General features: G+C 34.5%; 1 protein-coding gene and 1 non-coding gene across 2 annotated transcripts in view; both read right to left on the reverse strand.

Annotated features, from left to right (window-relative positions):
• Window positions 1-18,998, reverse strand: part of bma (SCY1-like protein bma) — a 1,113,807-nt gene that overhangs the window by 927,249 nt on the left and 167,560 nt on the right. The gene's annotated exons all lie outside the window — the stretch shown is intronic.
• Window positions 477-549, reverse strand: TRNAT-CGU (transfer RNA threonine (anticodon CGU)). Its single transcript has one exon. It is a non-coding gene; the product is annotated as a tRNA-Thr (tRNA).

The raw sequence follows: 18,998 nt of genomic DNA on the forward strand, positions 1-18,998 counted from the left end.
AATTATATCTTTTTTTACGTCTCCTCTACTTTTTAACCTCCAAATTCACAATCTCCACCAAGCTAATCGTATCTTTTCTTCCCTGTTGTTAAATTTTGTATATTCTTCCTGTCCCCATATGATTTCCATTTCTTTGTAATTTATTAATGAGTTTACACCATTTAACTTCCTACACATTTCCTGTCTCAATATCTCGTTACTCTTCTCCATTAAAATTCTGCCTATGAAATTTATATCAATTTTACCAATTTCTTACCATAACCAATTTAGTCCTGAACTGCTCACATTATTTTATATTTTTTTATCCAATTAGACTTAGGTTTCATTGTTTGTAGGAATCTTAAACATCTTTTCAAGCATTACAAAATTAGCTGGACACCGTGTGTCTTCATAGTACTATTATAGTATTTTATCTTAAAACTTCGTAAAATAATTAGACCTAATATTTGCAATTAATATTTGAGGAGAAAAATTCGCTCCGGCGCCGGGGATTGAACCCGGGCCCTTGGTTCTACGTACCAAGCGCTCTGACCACTGAGCTACGCCGAATCCAACCCACAGCACCGGATCGAATTCTCCTCCTTCAGTGTATCGTAAAATAAAATGAAAAATTAAATTATGAAGACTTCCAGCAGTGAAAACGTTTCCTTTCATTTATTTTTAACTTAAGCACTTCTAAGTACCACGTGTTCACCTTAGCGAGGACGTATTCCTGCCTTAGGACCCCGTACGTTCTACCTTTGTGCTGAGTATTAAATATTGCAGCAGTCCCCTTTGTGCCAGTGGATCTCCAGGTGAAAGTCTCTTGGCAACCGCAACAATACAAGTTTGCCCGGATTAGAGACACAATAGCTCCCCAACTTTGCGACCGAGCGCAGAGTTTCAGCATAACCGCTTTGTCACATTATGCATGATATGGCTTAATTACCACGACAGGGATGGCCAAGACCAGAGTCATCGACAGACGTAATCAGTTTTCTGTTTGATTTTGTTGTTACCTAACATTTATAGAATTGTAAGAACATTATTGTAGGGCAGACTTGGTAATTTCGTGATACTAAGGTTTTGGTGCAAAAATAAGGCTAAAAATAGTATTTTTAACGTACGTATATTGTTTTCGCTGAAAGAAAAATCCTAATGTAAACATAAGCACATTGCTGTCATACCCGTGATTGGCTCCCAGTTGAAACACTCACATGACGCAGGAAAATATAGTTCGTATTTGGAAACCATAATCTTGTATTATTTGGAAGTAAAAAATTGAATTCTAGTTGTTAAATACGATGAAATATATAACTTCACTCATATATAAAACGATATGTAAAAGAAAAGCTACATTTATATTTTGTTATGTACTATGAACGCGGTTGAATACCAACAGTAATACCGAGGTAGTCTGTTCTTGTAACAAGCTGGCGTCACTTGAGCTCCTAGTTGTTCACGTAAGCACATGGTACTGTAGTATGGCTTCTGCATCCTCAACTGTCCATTGTGAAGACATAAGACTTAAAAGTAATTTAATTGCAGTAATTATAAATTAAATGTTTCCTAAGCAAACGAATGCATAGTAGTGAGGTTAGACCTACTTGACGAGTAACGGGAAATGTTTAACATGAAACAGAATGTACAACAGTAGGCGGGAACACATACTGAGAATCTATGGTGCCAAAGAGCTGCCAATGAAGCCTCACTTCAATCACGTGCTATTGTTTACATTAGTATTTTTCTTACAGCGAAAAGATTATACATTTTTAAATTTCAGGAAGTTATGTCAGCATTTCTACCTCAAACAAATTTATACAATATTTACAAACAAGCAAAACATATAAACAAAAAAAATATCACTCTAGAAGGACTGGTATAATTTCGTGATAGTACAAGGGTCTTTTCGTGATAGTTCTTAAATTCAAATAATTTAGGCATATTCAGTCTAATTTTAAATTCCTCAGTCAGAAATCTACTTACAACCCAAACAATTAAAGCTCTTTCGGAATTTAGAAAGGTTTTGATATTTTTCATGAAACCACTGATGACACGATCGCCAAACATCTGCGTAATTAATTGTTTTGCAGGGTTACAGATGTGGGGTGGAGCGCCATCTTGCATGAAGATTATGTTTTCCATATCGTGCTTCCTCAGTCTAGGGATGACGAAGTTCTGTAACATGCTGTAGTAGCGCTCTCCGTTTACTGTAACAGTCAATCTTATGCCATTATTGTCCACACCTGTGGAGTAACGGTTAGCGCGTCTGGCCGAGAAACCAGATGGCCCGGGTTCGATTCCCTGTCGGGGAAAGTTACCTGGTTGGGGTTTTCCCTCAACCCAATATGAGCAAATGCAGGGTAACTTTCGGAGCTGGACCCCGAACTCATTTTACCGGCATTATCACCATCTCATTCAGACTCTAAATAACCTAAGATGTTGATAAAGCGTCGTAAAGTAACCCACTAAAAATTAATGGTGGAGCTAACACGCGTAATTGAGGTTCGTTTTCAGACCAAAGTCATCAGTAGGCACTTTCCAACAATGTGCCTCCGCGTTCTCCAGATTTCAATTCGGCCGACTTTCGGTTGTGGGGTTACCTGAAAGAACGAGTTTTCCTGACACATCCAACAACCCTACTGCAACTGAAAGATGCCATCTCGCAAGAAATGTCAATATTCCAAGACATTATCTGCAAAATGCTGTGCATGGTGTCGCAGACAGAATGTTGTACGTTGAACAAGAGAACGGCGGACATCTTCCCAGTGTCTTGCAAACTCCGTTGTTTGTCCAACACTGTGATGATTTTGTTTTTTCCCTACCTCAAGTATTATAATATTTATAGCGGTTTAATGTTTGAACTGACTTTTGAAGTACCCTATATAACGACTATGATTTTGTATACGCTGTATAAAAGTACTATAAACAGAGCTTACCAAGTCTTCGATTTAAATCAATGTCCACAAGGAACAGCGGGAAGTGTTTGACAATCACCCGGATCTTACCTAAAACAACAAAAAAGCCATCATTCAATACCGTACAAATACAAAAATCGAGACAATAAAATAAAAATACACACATTTAAACACAGTGGATCCCAAAAGAGCATTGCTCGTGTTTGGGAGTTAGTCCAATAGATGCAAACATTTATAAAATCTACCAAAATCAATTATTTGTCTTACAGAACAAACACAAAATATAGTACAGATAAGATGTAGAATAAGTTAGTAATTATTAATTACAAATAGTGAAGAAAAAATAATAAAGTTCAGCAAAAACAAAATGTGGAATCGTTTACTAGTTCTTAATTATAATCAGTAAGGAGTAAAAAATGGGATGTAGTAAAATAAATGTATAGAACCATTTAACTCGGCGGTGGTCGATGTATGAGCATTTTGATAAATATCGAATTTAAATGAAAATCATATCAAAATTGATGGACAGCAAATTCCGATCGAGAAGCATGCGGCAGAACGACCCCGGCCCGGTGGAAAGGCGAAGATAGAGGAATGACCGTGAGGAGTTGCACGAACGTATGGAAGAAATCTGTAGTGACCTCACCACAAGGTCACATCAAGAGTGTAATGTGTCAAACGAATAGGAGCGGTAATGTAGACGTGTGTGGTGTCAGCGAAAGAAATGTAGGCAACGTGAGACAACAGCTGGGAAAGGTTAATGTGCAAAAGAAAGTCGATAGGGATAAGGCGGAGAGCAGCAAGGATAAACCAGCATATAATCTAAGGAAATGGTGTGTCAGTGGAATGAAGGATTAATTAAGGGTGCAGTGAATATGGGTGAATAGTGTTTTAGTATGAGAAGGGTCATGATGAGTAATTTAATTAGTAGGAATCAGTAGGACGTATTGTAAATATAGGAAGAGTAGAGGAGCTAAAAGTAGGACTAGACTAGATAGGTATCAGTAGGACAAAAAAAAGTAATACAGATAGATGTAAAGCAAATAATAGAGGGTAGGCTTAGTTATAGTACAGTAAATGATTGTAGTGATATGTTAAATAAGTTTGTCTGTGAAAATGATGAATAGAAAAAGTAATTGTTACGTTGTTATTAGGAATAGGAAATAGTAGAAGGTAGGAGTAGAGGGAAAGAAGGAATATTTAATAAACGCAGAAATATAGGAAGTGTGGTGAACGAACATGAAAGACTTAGTGGGTGAACATTAAATGATGAAGAGATGTCGGTCATTAACATCGAGTATTGTACAAGTTGTAAATAGTATATGGAAGGGGCTGCTGGCCCGAATACTATATAAGTGAAGGGCCAGCAGGACCAAAAGTTTGAGTGAGAATAAACCATACCATACCATATCAAAATTGATGGGGTTGCCAATTTGTCTCTATCTCTAGCTGACTTCATATGTGTTGACTATTACTCGATAGAAAAATCTACTTTGAACGATACACGATACACTGTAAACAGATTTCTAATTCTATTCGGGTTTATTTTTCCGTTTAAAAATTCTCTGAATGCAGCATTTTGCCCTTACTAAAATTAAACAAGAACTTCTGTCTTGCAGTACAAAGCCAATTGAACATAAAGAGGTACCGGAAGTGTTAAAACAGATATGGCCATTATTTTGCAAGAAATATACAGAATGAGTCATAAGTAATGTCATTAGTTTCAGGGGGTTACTCTTCGAGATATTTCAAATAAAAAAGTTTAATACAATTTTGCTCATTTTTGCTTCCTTTCCGAGATTAAAATTATTTTATATGAAACATATTTTAGCATATGTAGGGAAAGCCATTGATTTTATTTCAAATGTGCTCAGTCAATTTAAGAGAGCAGTGTATTATGATACGTAATGCGAATGAAATAATTATAGTTTTGTCTTATAAATGTACGGAAATTTGATTCAAACAAATGTAACATTTTAAAATTCCTTTTCAGAACGAAAAGTTATATTTGTTAGGATCAATTTTCTGCACACCTAAGAGACAAAACTAAAATAGTTTCAATCATTTAATATCATAATATACTGCTCTCTTACATTGACTGAGCATATTTGGAATTAAATCAATAGCTTTCCTAAAATACGCTATGAAATGTTTATATATATATAAAAGAATTTTATCTGGAATAGGAAGCGAAAAATTGTATTAAACTATTTTGTTTTAAATCTCAAAGAATAACCTTCTGAATTAATGATATTACTTACAGTTTATATATTGTGATAAACCAAAACAAAACCTCAAGTTTGAAAAAAGTACGGTACCGATATGTGTTGTCACGTCAGCTCGATATTTGATCCCTCTCGAAAGTTATTAACAGGAAAAACCCAATGCTGTGCTAGTGTCAGCAAAAAGTCGAGCATGCGACCATCCGGACGACACTGTATAGAGATCTCTCCCGGTTAATATTTATTAATCATAGTTAATTTAGATTTAAAATAAATTAGAAAAGTGTTCCATAAAAATTAAATTATTTCTTTCTTATATCTACAGTGAAACCTGCCTTTGCGGTCACTTCATTTAAACGGCCACCTGACCAAAAGGCCAATTTTCTCTGGAACCAATTGAATTTTCCATAAGATCAATACAAATTCTCTCTTTATTTAGCGGCCACCTCTTGCGCCGGCCAACGGCCGGGGTCTATTTGGATTATAACTTGACTAAAACAGTTACTGGCCAACAAAAATTCTTTTCACAGATACTGTCTGACCTATTTTTTTTAATGGTTAGAGGACAGGAAGCAATGTCACGAGGACAATACCTAAGTGTACAACAGTACACCCTCCATATCTTGGGGTTAGTTGGTTACTGTTTTACGACTCTTGTCACTTTCCACTCCAAGCCTGCACAGCTTTAAATTCTTACTCGTTTTTAAAGGATGGAAACACGGACTTTTTCTATCGAAAATGTCACAGTATGTTTTAGGTCAGTAGTTAACCATTCGAATTTTTTTCTCCATTTGCGCCAGCTTTTACGAAATTTTTCTTCTTTTCATTCAGTTGAGTCAGAGGAATTGTGAAGTTAGTTTGAGAGAGAAATCATATCTAACAATAAATCTAGAGTGGTGTTAAGTTTAGAGGCGAGACGAAAAATGATTGAAGAAAGTGAGAAGGGAACATGTGCGAGAAAAATTGCAGAAATATTCAAATGTGGAAGGACACAAATAAACGGTATAATTAAGAATAAAGATGAAATATTAAAATAACGAGAGAAAAATATGCGTGATGGTCAAAAAAGGAAGAGAGAATCTGTGTTTAGTAATGTGAATGATTTCGTTTACGAATGGTTCAAGTGTGCGAGGGCGAAGAAATTGCCAGTAAGCGGGTCTATGATTCAAGAGAAAGGTCTTGAAATTACCAAATAATTCAATGTAAGCAATTTTTTGCTAGTAATGGGTGGTTAGAGCGGACATCACACGTCCAATCCCTTGATCAAGGTATTATCCATTAATTTAAACTGAGGTACCGTAAGCGAGTTTTGAAAATGCTAGTTGCAAGAATGGAAGAGGCTGACATTAATATGCACGATTGTTGTGTGCGCACAGTACTAAAAAGTCAATGAAATTCAGTATTTTCATGCTGATTCATAAAAACCGCCACCTGATAAAACGGCCATTTTACAAGGTAACTTCAGATGGCCGCTTTAGACAGGTTTCACTGTATGTATATTCAGTTTACAAATACCTGGGAACTAAAAATGAACGAGCGAGAAAGCAAGACTAACAGCGCCCGCAAAGCCGAAAATATTGCCTACGTCGTTGATGCAAAGACTGCGAACGTTCAAGACATCATCGGGAACGTCAAGCAGCCTTGAATCGTCACAGTTGTTTATACTCTGAAACCAGACTAAACTTTTACTTGTTTTGGCAACTGTTATATATGTATAAACAATCAAGTAGCCTTTCATTGTATAATAATCCGTTCCCCAATCTTTATTTAATTACTACGTCTTTACTGTAAGTTTAGTTTAAATGTAGTTCTGTTTATAAGTATGAATAAGAGTGTAATTGTATGTCTTATTTGAACTGTTGTATCAGTGAAGCGAGGTGAGTCAGTGAAGTTATGGTTTTACAGTGCAGTGAATAGTTCCGATCAGTGGTAATTTATAGCGTCAATGAAATGTGTTCTATAGTGTCAGTGAAATGTATTATATAGTGTCAGTGAAATGTGTCATAGTACCAGTACAGTGAGTGAGATGAGAGTAAAGTGAAAGATTATTATCAGTACCAATGTGAAACTTATGTAGGGCGTATATAGCCTATGTATGTAGGCTGTAATGTAAAATTAGGTTATTTTATGTATTATTGTATTGTGTATTCTAATTTCATTATGTATTGTAATTTTATTGTGTACTGTTTACATTGTGTGTACTACTGCCACAGAGTGCTTGCCCACTTGCAGTGTAAATACATACATACATACATACATACATACATACATACATACATACATACATACATACATACATACATACATACATACATACATACATACATAAATACATACATACATACATACATACATACATACATACATACATACATACATAAATACATACATACATACATACATAAATACATACATACATACATAAATACATACATACATACATACATAAATACATAAATACATAAATACATACATACATAAATACATACATACATACATAAATACATAAATACATACATACATACATACATACATAAATACATACATACATAAATACATACATACATAAATACATACATACATACATAAATACATACATACATACATAAATACATACATAAATACATACATACATACATAAATACATACATAAATACATACATACATAAATAAATACATACATACATACATACATACATACATACATACATACATACATACATACATACATACATACATACATACATACATACATACATACATACATACATACATACATACATACATACATACATACATACATACATTATTAAAAGGCTCGAGATCAAGTGTACAATCTCAAGTAAAAAAAAATTAGCGCTTTATTTAACGTTATATTTTATGTTTCTTAGAAATGCAAATTTATTCAAGTTTTTTTCTATTTGTATAACCATAGGTAATATCTGATAATAGAATCAGAAGATTTTGGTAACTATGATACTGTTTTGTTTTGTCTTTTCGTATCAAATAAACATTTCTAATGTTATTTATTTCAATGATTTATGTTATTCAAAGTTACGAAATCTTTCCACGCCGACCAAATGCTATTTCGAGAGTGATGAGCAAGACTCGAAGCGCAGGGGAGTTACGAGACGAGACTCGAAAGACAAATGCAACGAACACAAGAAACGAGAGCGACATTAGTTTTGTTCATTTCTACTGGAACCTTTATAATGAAATATTATACAGGAATACTATGATGTGTAAGAAGTAATAATGAGCAGTTCGTATTTTATTGACAACTCTGAAAGCTTGTATTTCCGTGAATACTTCGATATTAATTTTTATGCTCGACCATGCCGAAATGTAGTAATTATACACCTGGTAGCAGTCATTTAATGGACCTCATTAAAGTACACCTATTCATTAAAGTTCAGGTGTTCCACCAATCAGAAAATATCATTGTAGCAATATGAAAGCGCAAGGATCGATTATTCTCGGATATGCAATCGAAAGACAACTAGTTCTGTTACTATAATAATTAGCATCTATTGTATATAATATTCAAATAAATTCAATTTGTCATCTCGTTTTTCAATGTCTAATTCAATTTCAAGGTTATATCAAGATTAATGTTTATTTTACTCTCTAGATTATTATCAAGGTCAATGTCGACATTTGTTTCTCGGAAAAAATCAATACTTTCGCGTCTGCGCACATCTCATAATTTACGAGGTTTGCACCGCTCCTCGGTCAGATAAGAATAACAGGAATACTTGTGAATAATTTCAAGTTAAAAAATAATATGGTCGAGCATAAAAAGTCGTATGAAACTTGACTATAATGGAAATTAAGACGCTCGTATGAAAATTATGAAACTCGCTTGCGCTCATTTCATGAACATACTCGCGTCTTAATTATTACCATTCTAGGCTCGTTGCATAATGTACTATTGTAGCATCACAAGGATTGAGGCAGGAAACGCTGATTATCATCAAATGTCTTACTTACTTACAAATGGCTTTTAAGGAACCCGAAGGTTCATTGCCGCCCTCACATAAGCCCGCCATCGGTCCCTATCCTGTGCAAGATTAATCCATTCTCTATCATCATATCCCACCTCCCTCAAATCCATTTTAATATTATCCTCCCATCTACGTCTCGGCCTCCCTAAAGGTCTTTTTCCCTCCCGTCTCCCAACTAACACTTTATATGCATTTCTGGATTCTCCCATACGTGCTACATGCCCTGCCCATCTCAAACGTCTGGATTTAATGTTCCTAATTATATCAGGTGAAGAATACAATGCGTGCAGTTCTGCGTTGTGTAACTTTCTCCATTCTCCTGTAACTTCATCCCGCTTAGCCCCAAATATTTTCCTAAGAACCTTATTCTCAAACACCCTTAACTTATGTTCCTCTCTCAGAGTGAGAGTCTAAGTTTCACAACCATAAACAACAACCGGTAATATAACTGTTTATAAATTCTAACTTTCAGATTTTTTGACAGCAGACTAGATGATAAAAGCTTCTCAATCGAATAATAACACGCATTTCCCATATTTATTCTGTGTTTAATTTCCTCCCGAGTGTCATTTATATTTGTTACTGTTGCTCCAAGATATTTGAATTTTTCCACCCCTTCGAAGGATAAATCTCCAATTTTTATATTTCATTTCGTACAATATTCTGGTCACGAGACATAATCATATACTTTGTCTTTTCGGGATTTACTTCCAAACCGATCGCTTTACTTGCTTCAAGTAAAATTTCCGTGTTTTCCCTAATCGTTTGTGTATTTTCTCCTAACATATTCACGTCATCCGCATAGACAAGAAGCTGATGTAACCCGTTCAATTCCAAACCCTGCCTGTTATCCTGAACTTTCCTAATGGCATATTCTAGAGCGAAGTTAAAAAGTAAAGGTGACAGTGCATCTCCCTGCTTTAGCCCGCAGTGAATTGGAAAAGCGTCAGATAGAAACTGACCTATACGGACTCTGCTGTATATCAAATGTCTTAGTTCCGAAATTTATAGGATGAATAACTGGGGACGATGTAACACTGCATTGCATGCAGGATTCTGGATGCGAAGTGACACCAAGGACAAGGGTCAGGCAGGTGCCGAGCAGAGGTCCACATTATTACAGGCTTAAATATTAAAGAAACGCACGCATGTAAAAATTAGCCGGCCAGTTTCAAGGAACTCTGATTAGTAGCTGACTTCCTAATGTGGAGATTAAAAATGCATTCGTAATGAGCAAGCCCACACGCTAGGATGTGAGAATGATGGGGGAACGACCACGTCCATATCGCGTATATTTCATTCTAGGAAGAACTTTTATTAAGGGATAATTTCGTGAAAACAACAGAAATCCATTTAGGACGTCCCACAAGGTTGAAACTAGACATTATTATATTCAGCGGCCGACTGGAAATGGGATTAGAGCTGTTAAAGTCGCAAACGAACCATTCTTATTTCCCAGTTCAGTGCTGGGATTGGGAAATGCAGAGTCGCAGATATATGGCTACGCAGAAGGGAGGCTAGAAGGAAGAAGGAAGAAACTAAGAGCGGGACAGACTGTACAACGATTCATTGCAGGAAATATGATGTGTATCAGCTTTACTGACTTCGTTTTACAGCGAAAATGTGAAGAATGAATAAGTGCATCCATTAGTTAATGAGTAAAGGAATACTTAAATGAATGAGTGAATAAGTTAATGAATAACTGAGTGAAAGAGTAAATGAATGGCTGAACGGGTAAATAAATGAGTGTACGGTTAAATAGACGATTGAAGGAACGAATAAATGATTGATTCGGCGAACCAGTAAATGAATGAGTGAAGTAAATTAATGAGTAAGTGAACGAGTAAATAAATAAGTGAATGGAGTAAATTAATGAGTAAGTAAACGAGTAAATAAATGAGTGGAGTAAATTAATGAGTAAGTGAGCGAGTAAATAAATGAGTGGAGTAAATTAATGACTTTGTGGAGTAAATAAATTAGTGGTGTAAATTAAAGAATAATTGGAGTAAATACATGAATAAGTGGAGTAAATAAATCAGTGAAGTAAATTAAGGAGTAAGTAAACGATTAAATAAATGAGTTGAGTAAATTAATGAATAAGTAGAGTAAATAAATGAGTGGAGTAAATTAATGAATAAGTGGAGTAAATAAATGAGTGGAGTAAATTAATGAATAAGTGACCGAGTAAATAAATGAGTGGAGTAAATTAATGAGTAAGTGACCGAGTAAATAAATGAGGGGAGTAAATTAATGAATAAGTGGAGTAAATTAATGAATAATTGAAGGAAATAAATGAATAAGTGGAGGAAATAAATGAATAAGTGGAGTAAATAAATCAGTGAAGTAAATTAATAAGTAAACGATCAAATAAATGAGTTGAGTAAATTAATGAATAAGTGGAGTAAATAAATGATTAAGTGACCGAGTAAATAAATGAGGGGAATAAATTAATGAATAAATGGAGTAAATAAATGAGTGGCGTAAATTAATGAGTTAGTGAACGAGTAAATAAATGAGTGGAGTAAATTAATGAATAATTGGAGTAAATAAATGAATACTTACTTACTTACATACAAATGGCTTTTAAGGAACCCGAAGGTTCATTGCCGCCCTCACATAAACCCGCCAGCGGTCCCTATCCTGTGCAAGATTAATCCAGTCTCTATCATCATGCCCCACCTCCCTCAAATCCATTTTAATATTATCCTCCCATCTACGTCTCGGCCTCCCTAAAGGTCTTTTTCCCTCCGGCCTCCCAACTAACACTCTATATGCATTTCTGGATTCGCCCATACGTGCTACATGCCCTGCCCATCTCAAACGTCTGGATTTAATGTTCCTAATTATGTCAGGTGAACAATACAATGCGTGCAGTTCTGTGTTGTGTAACTTTCTCCATTCTCCTGTAACTTCATCCCGCTTAGTCCCAAATATTTTCCTTAGCACCTTATTCTCAAACACTCTGAACCTATGTTCCTCTCTCAGAGTGAGAGTCCAAGTTTCACAACCATACAGAAGAACCGGTAATATAACTGTTTTATAAATTCTAACTTTCAGATTTTTGGACAGCAGACTGGATGATAAGAGCTTCTCAACCGAATAATAACACGCATTTCCCATATTTATTCTGCGTTTAATTTCCTCCCAAGTGTCATTTATATTTGTTACTGTTGCTCCAAGATATTTAAATTTTTCCACCTCTTCGAAGGATAAATCTCCAATTTTTATATTTCCATTTCGTACAATATTCTGGTCACGAGACATAATCATATACTTTGTCTTTTCGGGATTTACTTCCAAACCGATCGCTCTACTTGCTTCAAGTAAAATTTCCGTGTTTTCCCTAATCGTTTGTGTATTTTCTCCTAACATATTCACGTCATCCGCATAGACAAGAAGCTGATGTAACCCGTTCAATTCCAAACCCTGCCTGTTATCCTGAACTTTCCTAATGGCATATTCTAGAGCGAAGTTAAAAAGTAAAGGTGATAGTGCATCTCCCTGCTTTAGCCCGCAGTGAATTGGAAAAGCATCAGATAGAAACTGACCTATACGGACTCTGCTGTATGTTTCACATTTTAATTAATCGAACTAGTTTCTTGGGAATACCAAATTCAATAAGAATATCATATAATACTTCCCTCTTAACCGAGTCATAAGCCTTTTTGAAATCTATGAATAACTGATGCACTGTACCCTTATACTCCCATTTTTTCTCCATCATCTGTCGAATACAAAAAATCTGATCAATAGTCGATCTATTACGCCGAAAACCGCACTGATGATCCCCAATAATTTCATCTACGTACGGAGTTAATCTTCTCAAAAGAATATTGGACAAAATTTTGTACGACGTCAACAAAAGTGATATTCCTCGAAAGTTACCACAGTTGGTTTTGTCCCCCTTTTTAAAAATAGGTACAATTATGGACTCCTTCCATTGTTCTGGTACAATTTTCTTTTCCCGAATAGCAAGTACAAGTTTATAAATTTCGCTATATAATGCACTCCCACCCTCTTGTATTAATTCTGCTGGAATTTGATCGATACCTGGAGACTTGTACTTTTTCAGATTTTCTATCGCAATTTCGACTTCTGAAAGCGTGGGTTTGGGTATAAATGGCTCAGCAGTTTGTATTTCAATTTCGTCCCGATAATTTCTATTTGGCCTATGTACATTTAGTAGTTGCGCAAAATAGTTTTTCCAACTGTTTAGGATTGATGGAGAGTCTGCAAGCAAGTCACCATTCTCATCCTTCATCACGTTTACCCTTGGCTGATATCCGTTCTTAAATTCCTTTATACCCTCATATAAATCTCGAATGTTTTTATTCTTACTATTTGTTTCTACCTCATTCAGTTTTTCCTTCAAGTAACCTCTCTTTTTATTCCTAAGTGTACGACTTGCTTCCCGTCTTTCATTGAAATAATTATCTCTTTTCTCCTCAACTGGATCCTGTAAGAATTTCAATTTTGCCTGTTTCCTTCTTTCTACTACCATGCAACAATCTTCATCAAACCACGGTTTCTTTTTCTTAGTTTCATAATAACCTATGCTCTGCTCAGCTGCAATTTGGTACTATCTCTGATATTTTCCCACACGCTATTAACATCTAATTCTTTCTCAACTTCGTCGGAACTTTCTAAAGTGGCAAACCTATTCGAAATTTCGACCTGATAATTTTGCTTAGCTTCCTCGTCCTTTAATTTCAAAATATTGAATTTAGTAATATTAACTTGTTGCTCTACTCGCTTGGCTACTGATAATCTTTCTCTTAATTCTCCAATCACCAAATAATGGTCAGAATTACAGTCTGCACTCCTAAAAGTTCGAATATCTACTATACTAGTATGTCTCCGTTTATCTATCAAGATATGATCTATTTGGTGTAAATAAATGAATGGCGTAAATTAATGAGTAAGTGAACGAGTAAATAAATGAGTGGAGTAAATAAATGAGAGGCGTAAATTAATGAATAAGTGGAGTAAATAAAAGAGTGGAGTAAATTAATGAGTAAGTGAACGAGTAAATAAATGAGTGGAGTAAATTAATTAATAAATGGAGTAAATAAATGAGTGGCGTAAATTAATGAGTAAGTGTAGTAAATAAATGAGTGGAGTAAATTAATGAATAAATGGAGTAAATAAATGAGTGGAGTAAATTAATGAGCAAGTGAACGAGTAAATAAATAAGTAAATAAATAAATGATTGAAGTATATTAATGAAAAAGTGAACGAATAAATAAATGAGTGGAGTACATTAATGAGTAAGTGAACGAGTAAATAAATGAGTGGAGTAAATTGATCAGTAAGTGAACGAGTAAATAAATGAGTGGAGTAAATTAATGAGTAAGTGAACGAGTAAATAAATGATTGGAGTAAATTAATCAGTAAGTGAACGAGTAAATAAATGAGTGGAGTAAATTAATGAGTACGTGAATGAGTAAATAAATGAGTGGAGTAAATTAATGAGTACGTGAATGAGTAAATAAATGAGTCGAGTAAATTAATGAGTAAGTGAACGAGTAAATAATTGAGTGGAGTAAATTAATGAGTAAGTGAACGAGTAAATAATTGAGTGGAGTAAATTAATGAGTAAGTGGACGGATAAATAAATGAGTGGAGTAATTAATGAATAAGTGAACGAATAAATAAATGAGTGTAGAAAATTTATGAGTAAATGAAATAATAAATAAATGAGTGGAGTAAATTAATGAGTAAGTGAACGAGTAAATAAGTGAGTGGAATAAATTAATGAGTGAGCAAAGAAGTTAATGAATGATTAAATGAACGAGTAAAATGATGACTCAACGGGTAAACAGACGATTGAAGGAACGAGTAAATGATTGATTCAGCGAACGAGTAAATGAATCATTGAACGAGTAAGTGAATGGATGAATGAGCGAGTGAATTAATGATTTAGTGAACGACTAAATGAATAATTGAATGAAGGACTACATGAATGAATAATTTAACTAATAAATGAATGAGTGAACGAGTGAACGATTAAATGAATCAGTGAACAAACAAATAAATTATTGAACGAGTAAATGAATTAGGAAACGTGTAATTGAATGAATGAGTGAACGAATGAATGAATGAATGAATGAATGAATGAATGAATGAATGAATGAATGAATGAATAAGTGACCACTAAATGAATGACTGAATGAATGACTAATGTAATTTTAATCATTTCCATTTTTCATGCTTAACACTCGTGTGGGTTATCCACAAGTACGTATCTACTGTAAATGAGCTGTTCAGAGCAGAAGTGGTGCAAGTAAAAAATGGGTAATGAGGGTTAAAGTAAACACTCTGTAAAATACAGCGTAAAGTTGCAATTAATATTCAATTTATTTAAACTATTAGTAGTCAGCGGATAGCACGAAAGACATATTAATTGCTACTTTGCGCTGTACTTTACAGAATTTTTACTTTAAACCTCATTACCCAATTTTGACTTTCACCACTTCTGCTCTGAACGACTCAATATTGCTTTCTAAAAAGTCTTTATTGTGATGTTAATGTGGTATTCTAAGAGTTACGACACCACATCCTATCTGTGAGAATTATTTCGCCGCTTTGCTTTTATAAACCAAATATCTGCTGCCGTTCTATAGCAAGGCCACAACCCTGGCCGGATTACGAGAGCGGGGCAAGAACAACAGGGAATCCCCCAAATCCCCTCCGGTGTAATCTCTACACTAATGTGGTTCCTGGTCAGGGCACAGCCATTTATCTGTGAGCTCCTAGTTCCCTCTTCCTGCAACCCACAATAACAGATTCAAGGTTACAGGGTAACCGACTACATACAAAGCCACTGGAAACGTTTTGCCAGATCTCAGAAGAGTGTTCGGGATTTGAACTAGAACTTAAGAACAGAGAAACATAGCTGACCATAGACACAGCGAGAAATAATTGAAGAGGTGGATTCCAAACTGGCCTATGTCCAAATGACAAGTTATGAGAACAGTGACAAAACTGATAAAATAAATTTGACGCCCTAAGTTTTTTTTTTTTCAAACACCTCTAAGGCAAAACTTAGGAGAGTCTGTTGAATGAACTTACACAGCTATACAGGATGATTTTCAAGGAGTTACCGCCACTTAAGGAGCTTATTTTTGAAGACATCTGAGCATAAACTGTCATATAAACATGAATATTAACACAATGAAGTTATCATTCATTCTTTCATTCATAGTTTTCTGTCAAAGGGCAGATTTCACTGCAAACCCAGCATTCTCAACTCCTTCCTCTTTCCTGACGTCCTCCTTGTCTTCGCACTTGATCCATAAATCTTAATATCGTCTACCGTCTTATATCTTTTAGGCGTAATAGATCGACTATTGATCAGATTTGTTGTATTCGACAGATATTGGAGGAAAAAATTGGGAGTATAAGGGTACAGTACATCAGTTATTCATATATTTCAAAAAGGCATATGACTCAGTTAAGAGAGAAGTTTTATATAATATTCTTATTGAATTTGGTCTTCACAAGAAACTACTTCGATTAATTAAAAAGTGTTTCAGTGAAACTTACAGCAGAGTCCGTATAGGGCAGTTTCTATCTGATGCTTTTCCAATTCACTGTGGGCTAAAGCAGGGAGATGCAGTATCACCTTTACTTTTTAACTTTGCTCTAGAAAATGCCATAGGAAAGTTCAGGATAACAGACAGGGTTTGGAATTGAACAGGTTACATCACCTCTATGCAGATGATTTGAATATGTCAGGAGAAAATGCACAAACGATTAGGGAAAACACGGAAATTTTACTTGAACCATGTAAAGCAATAGGTTTAGAAGTAAAGCCCGAAAAAACAAATTATATGATTATGTCTCGTGACCAGAATATTATACGAAATGGAAACATAAAAATTGGAGATTTATTCTTCAAAGAGGTGAAAAATGTCAAATATCTTGGAGCAAAAGTAACAAATATACATGACACTCGGGAGAAAATTAAACGCAGAATAAACTATGGGAAATGCCTGTTATTATTCGGTTGAGAAGCTGTCAAAAATCTGAAAGAATTTATAAAACAGTTATACAAATATTACCGGTTGTCTTTTATGGTTGTGAAACGTGGACTCTCTCTTTGAGAAAGGAACAGAGATTAAGGGTGTTTGAGAATGAGATTCTTAGGAAAGTATTTGGGGCTAAGAGGTATGAAGTTACAGGAGAACTGCACGCAATGTATGCTTCACTTGACATAATTAGGAACATTAACTCCAGATGGGCAGGGCATGTAGACCTGAGCGAATCCAGAAATGCATATAGTGTGCTAGTTGGGAGACCGGAGGTAAAAATACCTTTGGGGAGGCCGAGATGTAGATGGGAAGATAATATTAATGTGGATTTGAGAGAGGCGAGATATCTTGCACAGGATAGGGACCGATGGCGGGATTATATGAGGGCGGCAATGAACCTGCAGATTTCTTAAAAGCCATTTGTAAGTAAGTAAGTAAGTATCGTCTGATATCTTATACCGCCCCAAACTCTTCTCCCATTCACAATTCCTTTCAGTGCATCCTTCAGTAGGCAGTTTCTTCTTAGCTCAACAAATTACTTTTCCTCTTCCAGATCAGTTTCAGTATCATTCTTTCTTCACTCTCTCTTTCCAGGAGAGCTTCATTTCTTAATCTGTCTGTCCATTTCACACACTCCATCCTTCTACATATCTATTTAATAAGTATTTTTCTAATAAATTTATAATGAATGTGAACAAGGAAGAATAAATTTTTGCATGAAAGATGCAGGTGAATTTATTTATTTATATTTATTTATTTAAATTTATTTATTTATTTATTTATTTAAATTTATTTATTTATTTATTTATTTAAATTTATTTATTTATTTATTTATTTAAATTTATTTATTTATTTATTTAAATTTATTTATTTATTTATTTAAATTTATTTATTAATTTATTTAAATTTATTTATTTATTTATTTAATCTGACAGAATTAAGGCCATAAGACCTTCTCTTCCATCCTACCAGATAGCATATATAAATACAAAAAAGAAATACAGACGCTGATGAAAATATAACAAATTAAATTAAAGCCCTATAGAGGGTCAACAGGGTCAAAAGTACACTATAGAGCTCTCATCGAGCTAATATAAGAAAAAAAGAAAGAAAAGCAGAGATAGCAATGATGATAGTGATAAATAATAATAATAATAATAATAATAATAATAATAATAATAATAATAAATACATTATATATTAATTGTCAATTTTACAACAGCATAGTTACAATATTTATTATATTTCATGGGTTAAGCCGAAGTTGCGCAACCTGACAGATGATCAACAAGCAATTCCATGAACTAGAATGTGATTCTTCAATTTAAATTTGAATTTTGATATTGTCCAACAGTCTCTGACATGGTCAGGGAGAGAATTCCAGAGGCGTGGAATCGATATGCTGAAAGATGATGAGTAGAAGGATGTTATTGTATGTAATTTTTGTTTTCATTATAATATTTTCGAATATGATTACTTCAGTCTCTCGTCAACTTTCGAGACTTCGTAAATTCATTATGCAAAAATAAACTACACAAATTTTATTTTTTTTTTCAAATCAGATATAGTGGGGCCTCAGGTCTCATGTAAGCGCAATGTGTTCATTATCAAGTAATGAAAGGATTATCAACTTCCTGAAAAGGCGGGCAACACAAGAGACCTATTTATAGAACAGCAACTATAGCAACAAAATTGTGTGCCAGAATGTCTGTGATGCCACGTCACTTGATAAAAATCAAATTACACGGCTGAGAGCTCCACAGAATGTATAGGGCGTTGTCACGTAAAAGGGTAATTCACAACCTAACTACAAACTGCTAACAAATTTTTGGTTAGCGTGTG

This window comes from Periplaneta americana, chromosome 14 (assembly GCF_040183065.1).
Source record: "Periplaneta americana isolate PAMFEO1 chromosome 14, P.americana_PAMFEO1_priV1, whole genome shotgun sequence".
Classification (NCBI taxonomy): domain Eukaryota; kingdom Metazoa; phylum Arthropoda; class Insecta; order Blattodea; family Blattidae; genus Periplaneta; species Periplaneta americana.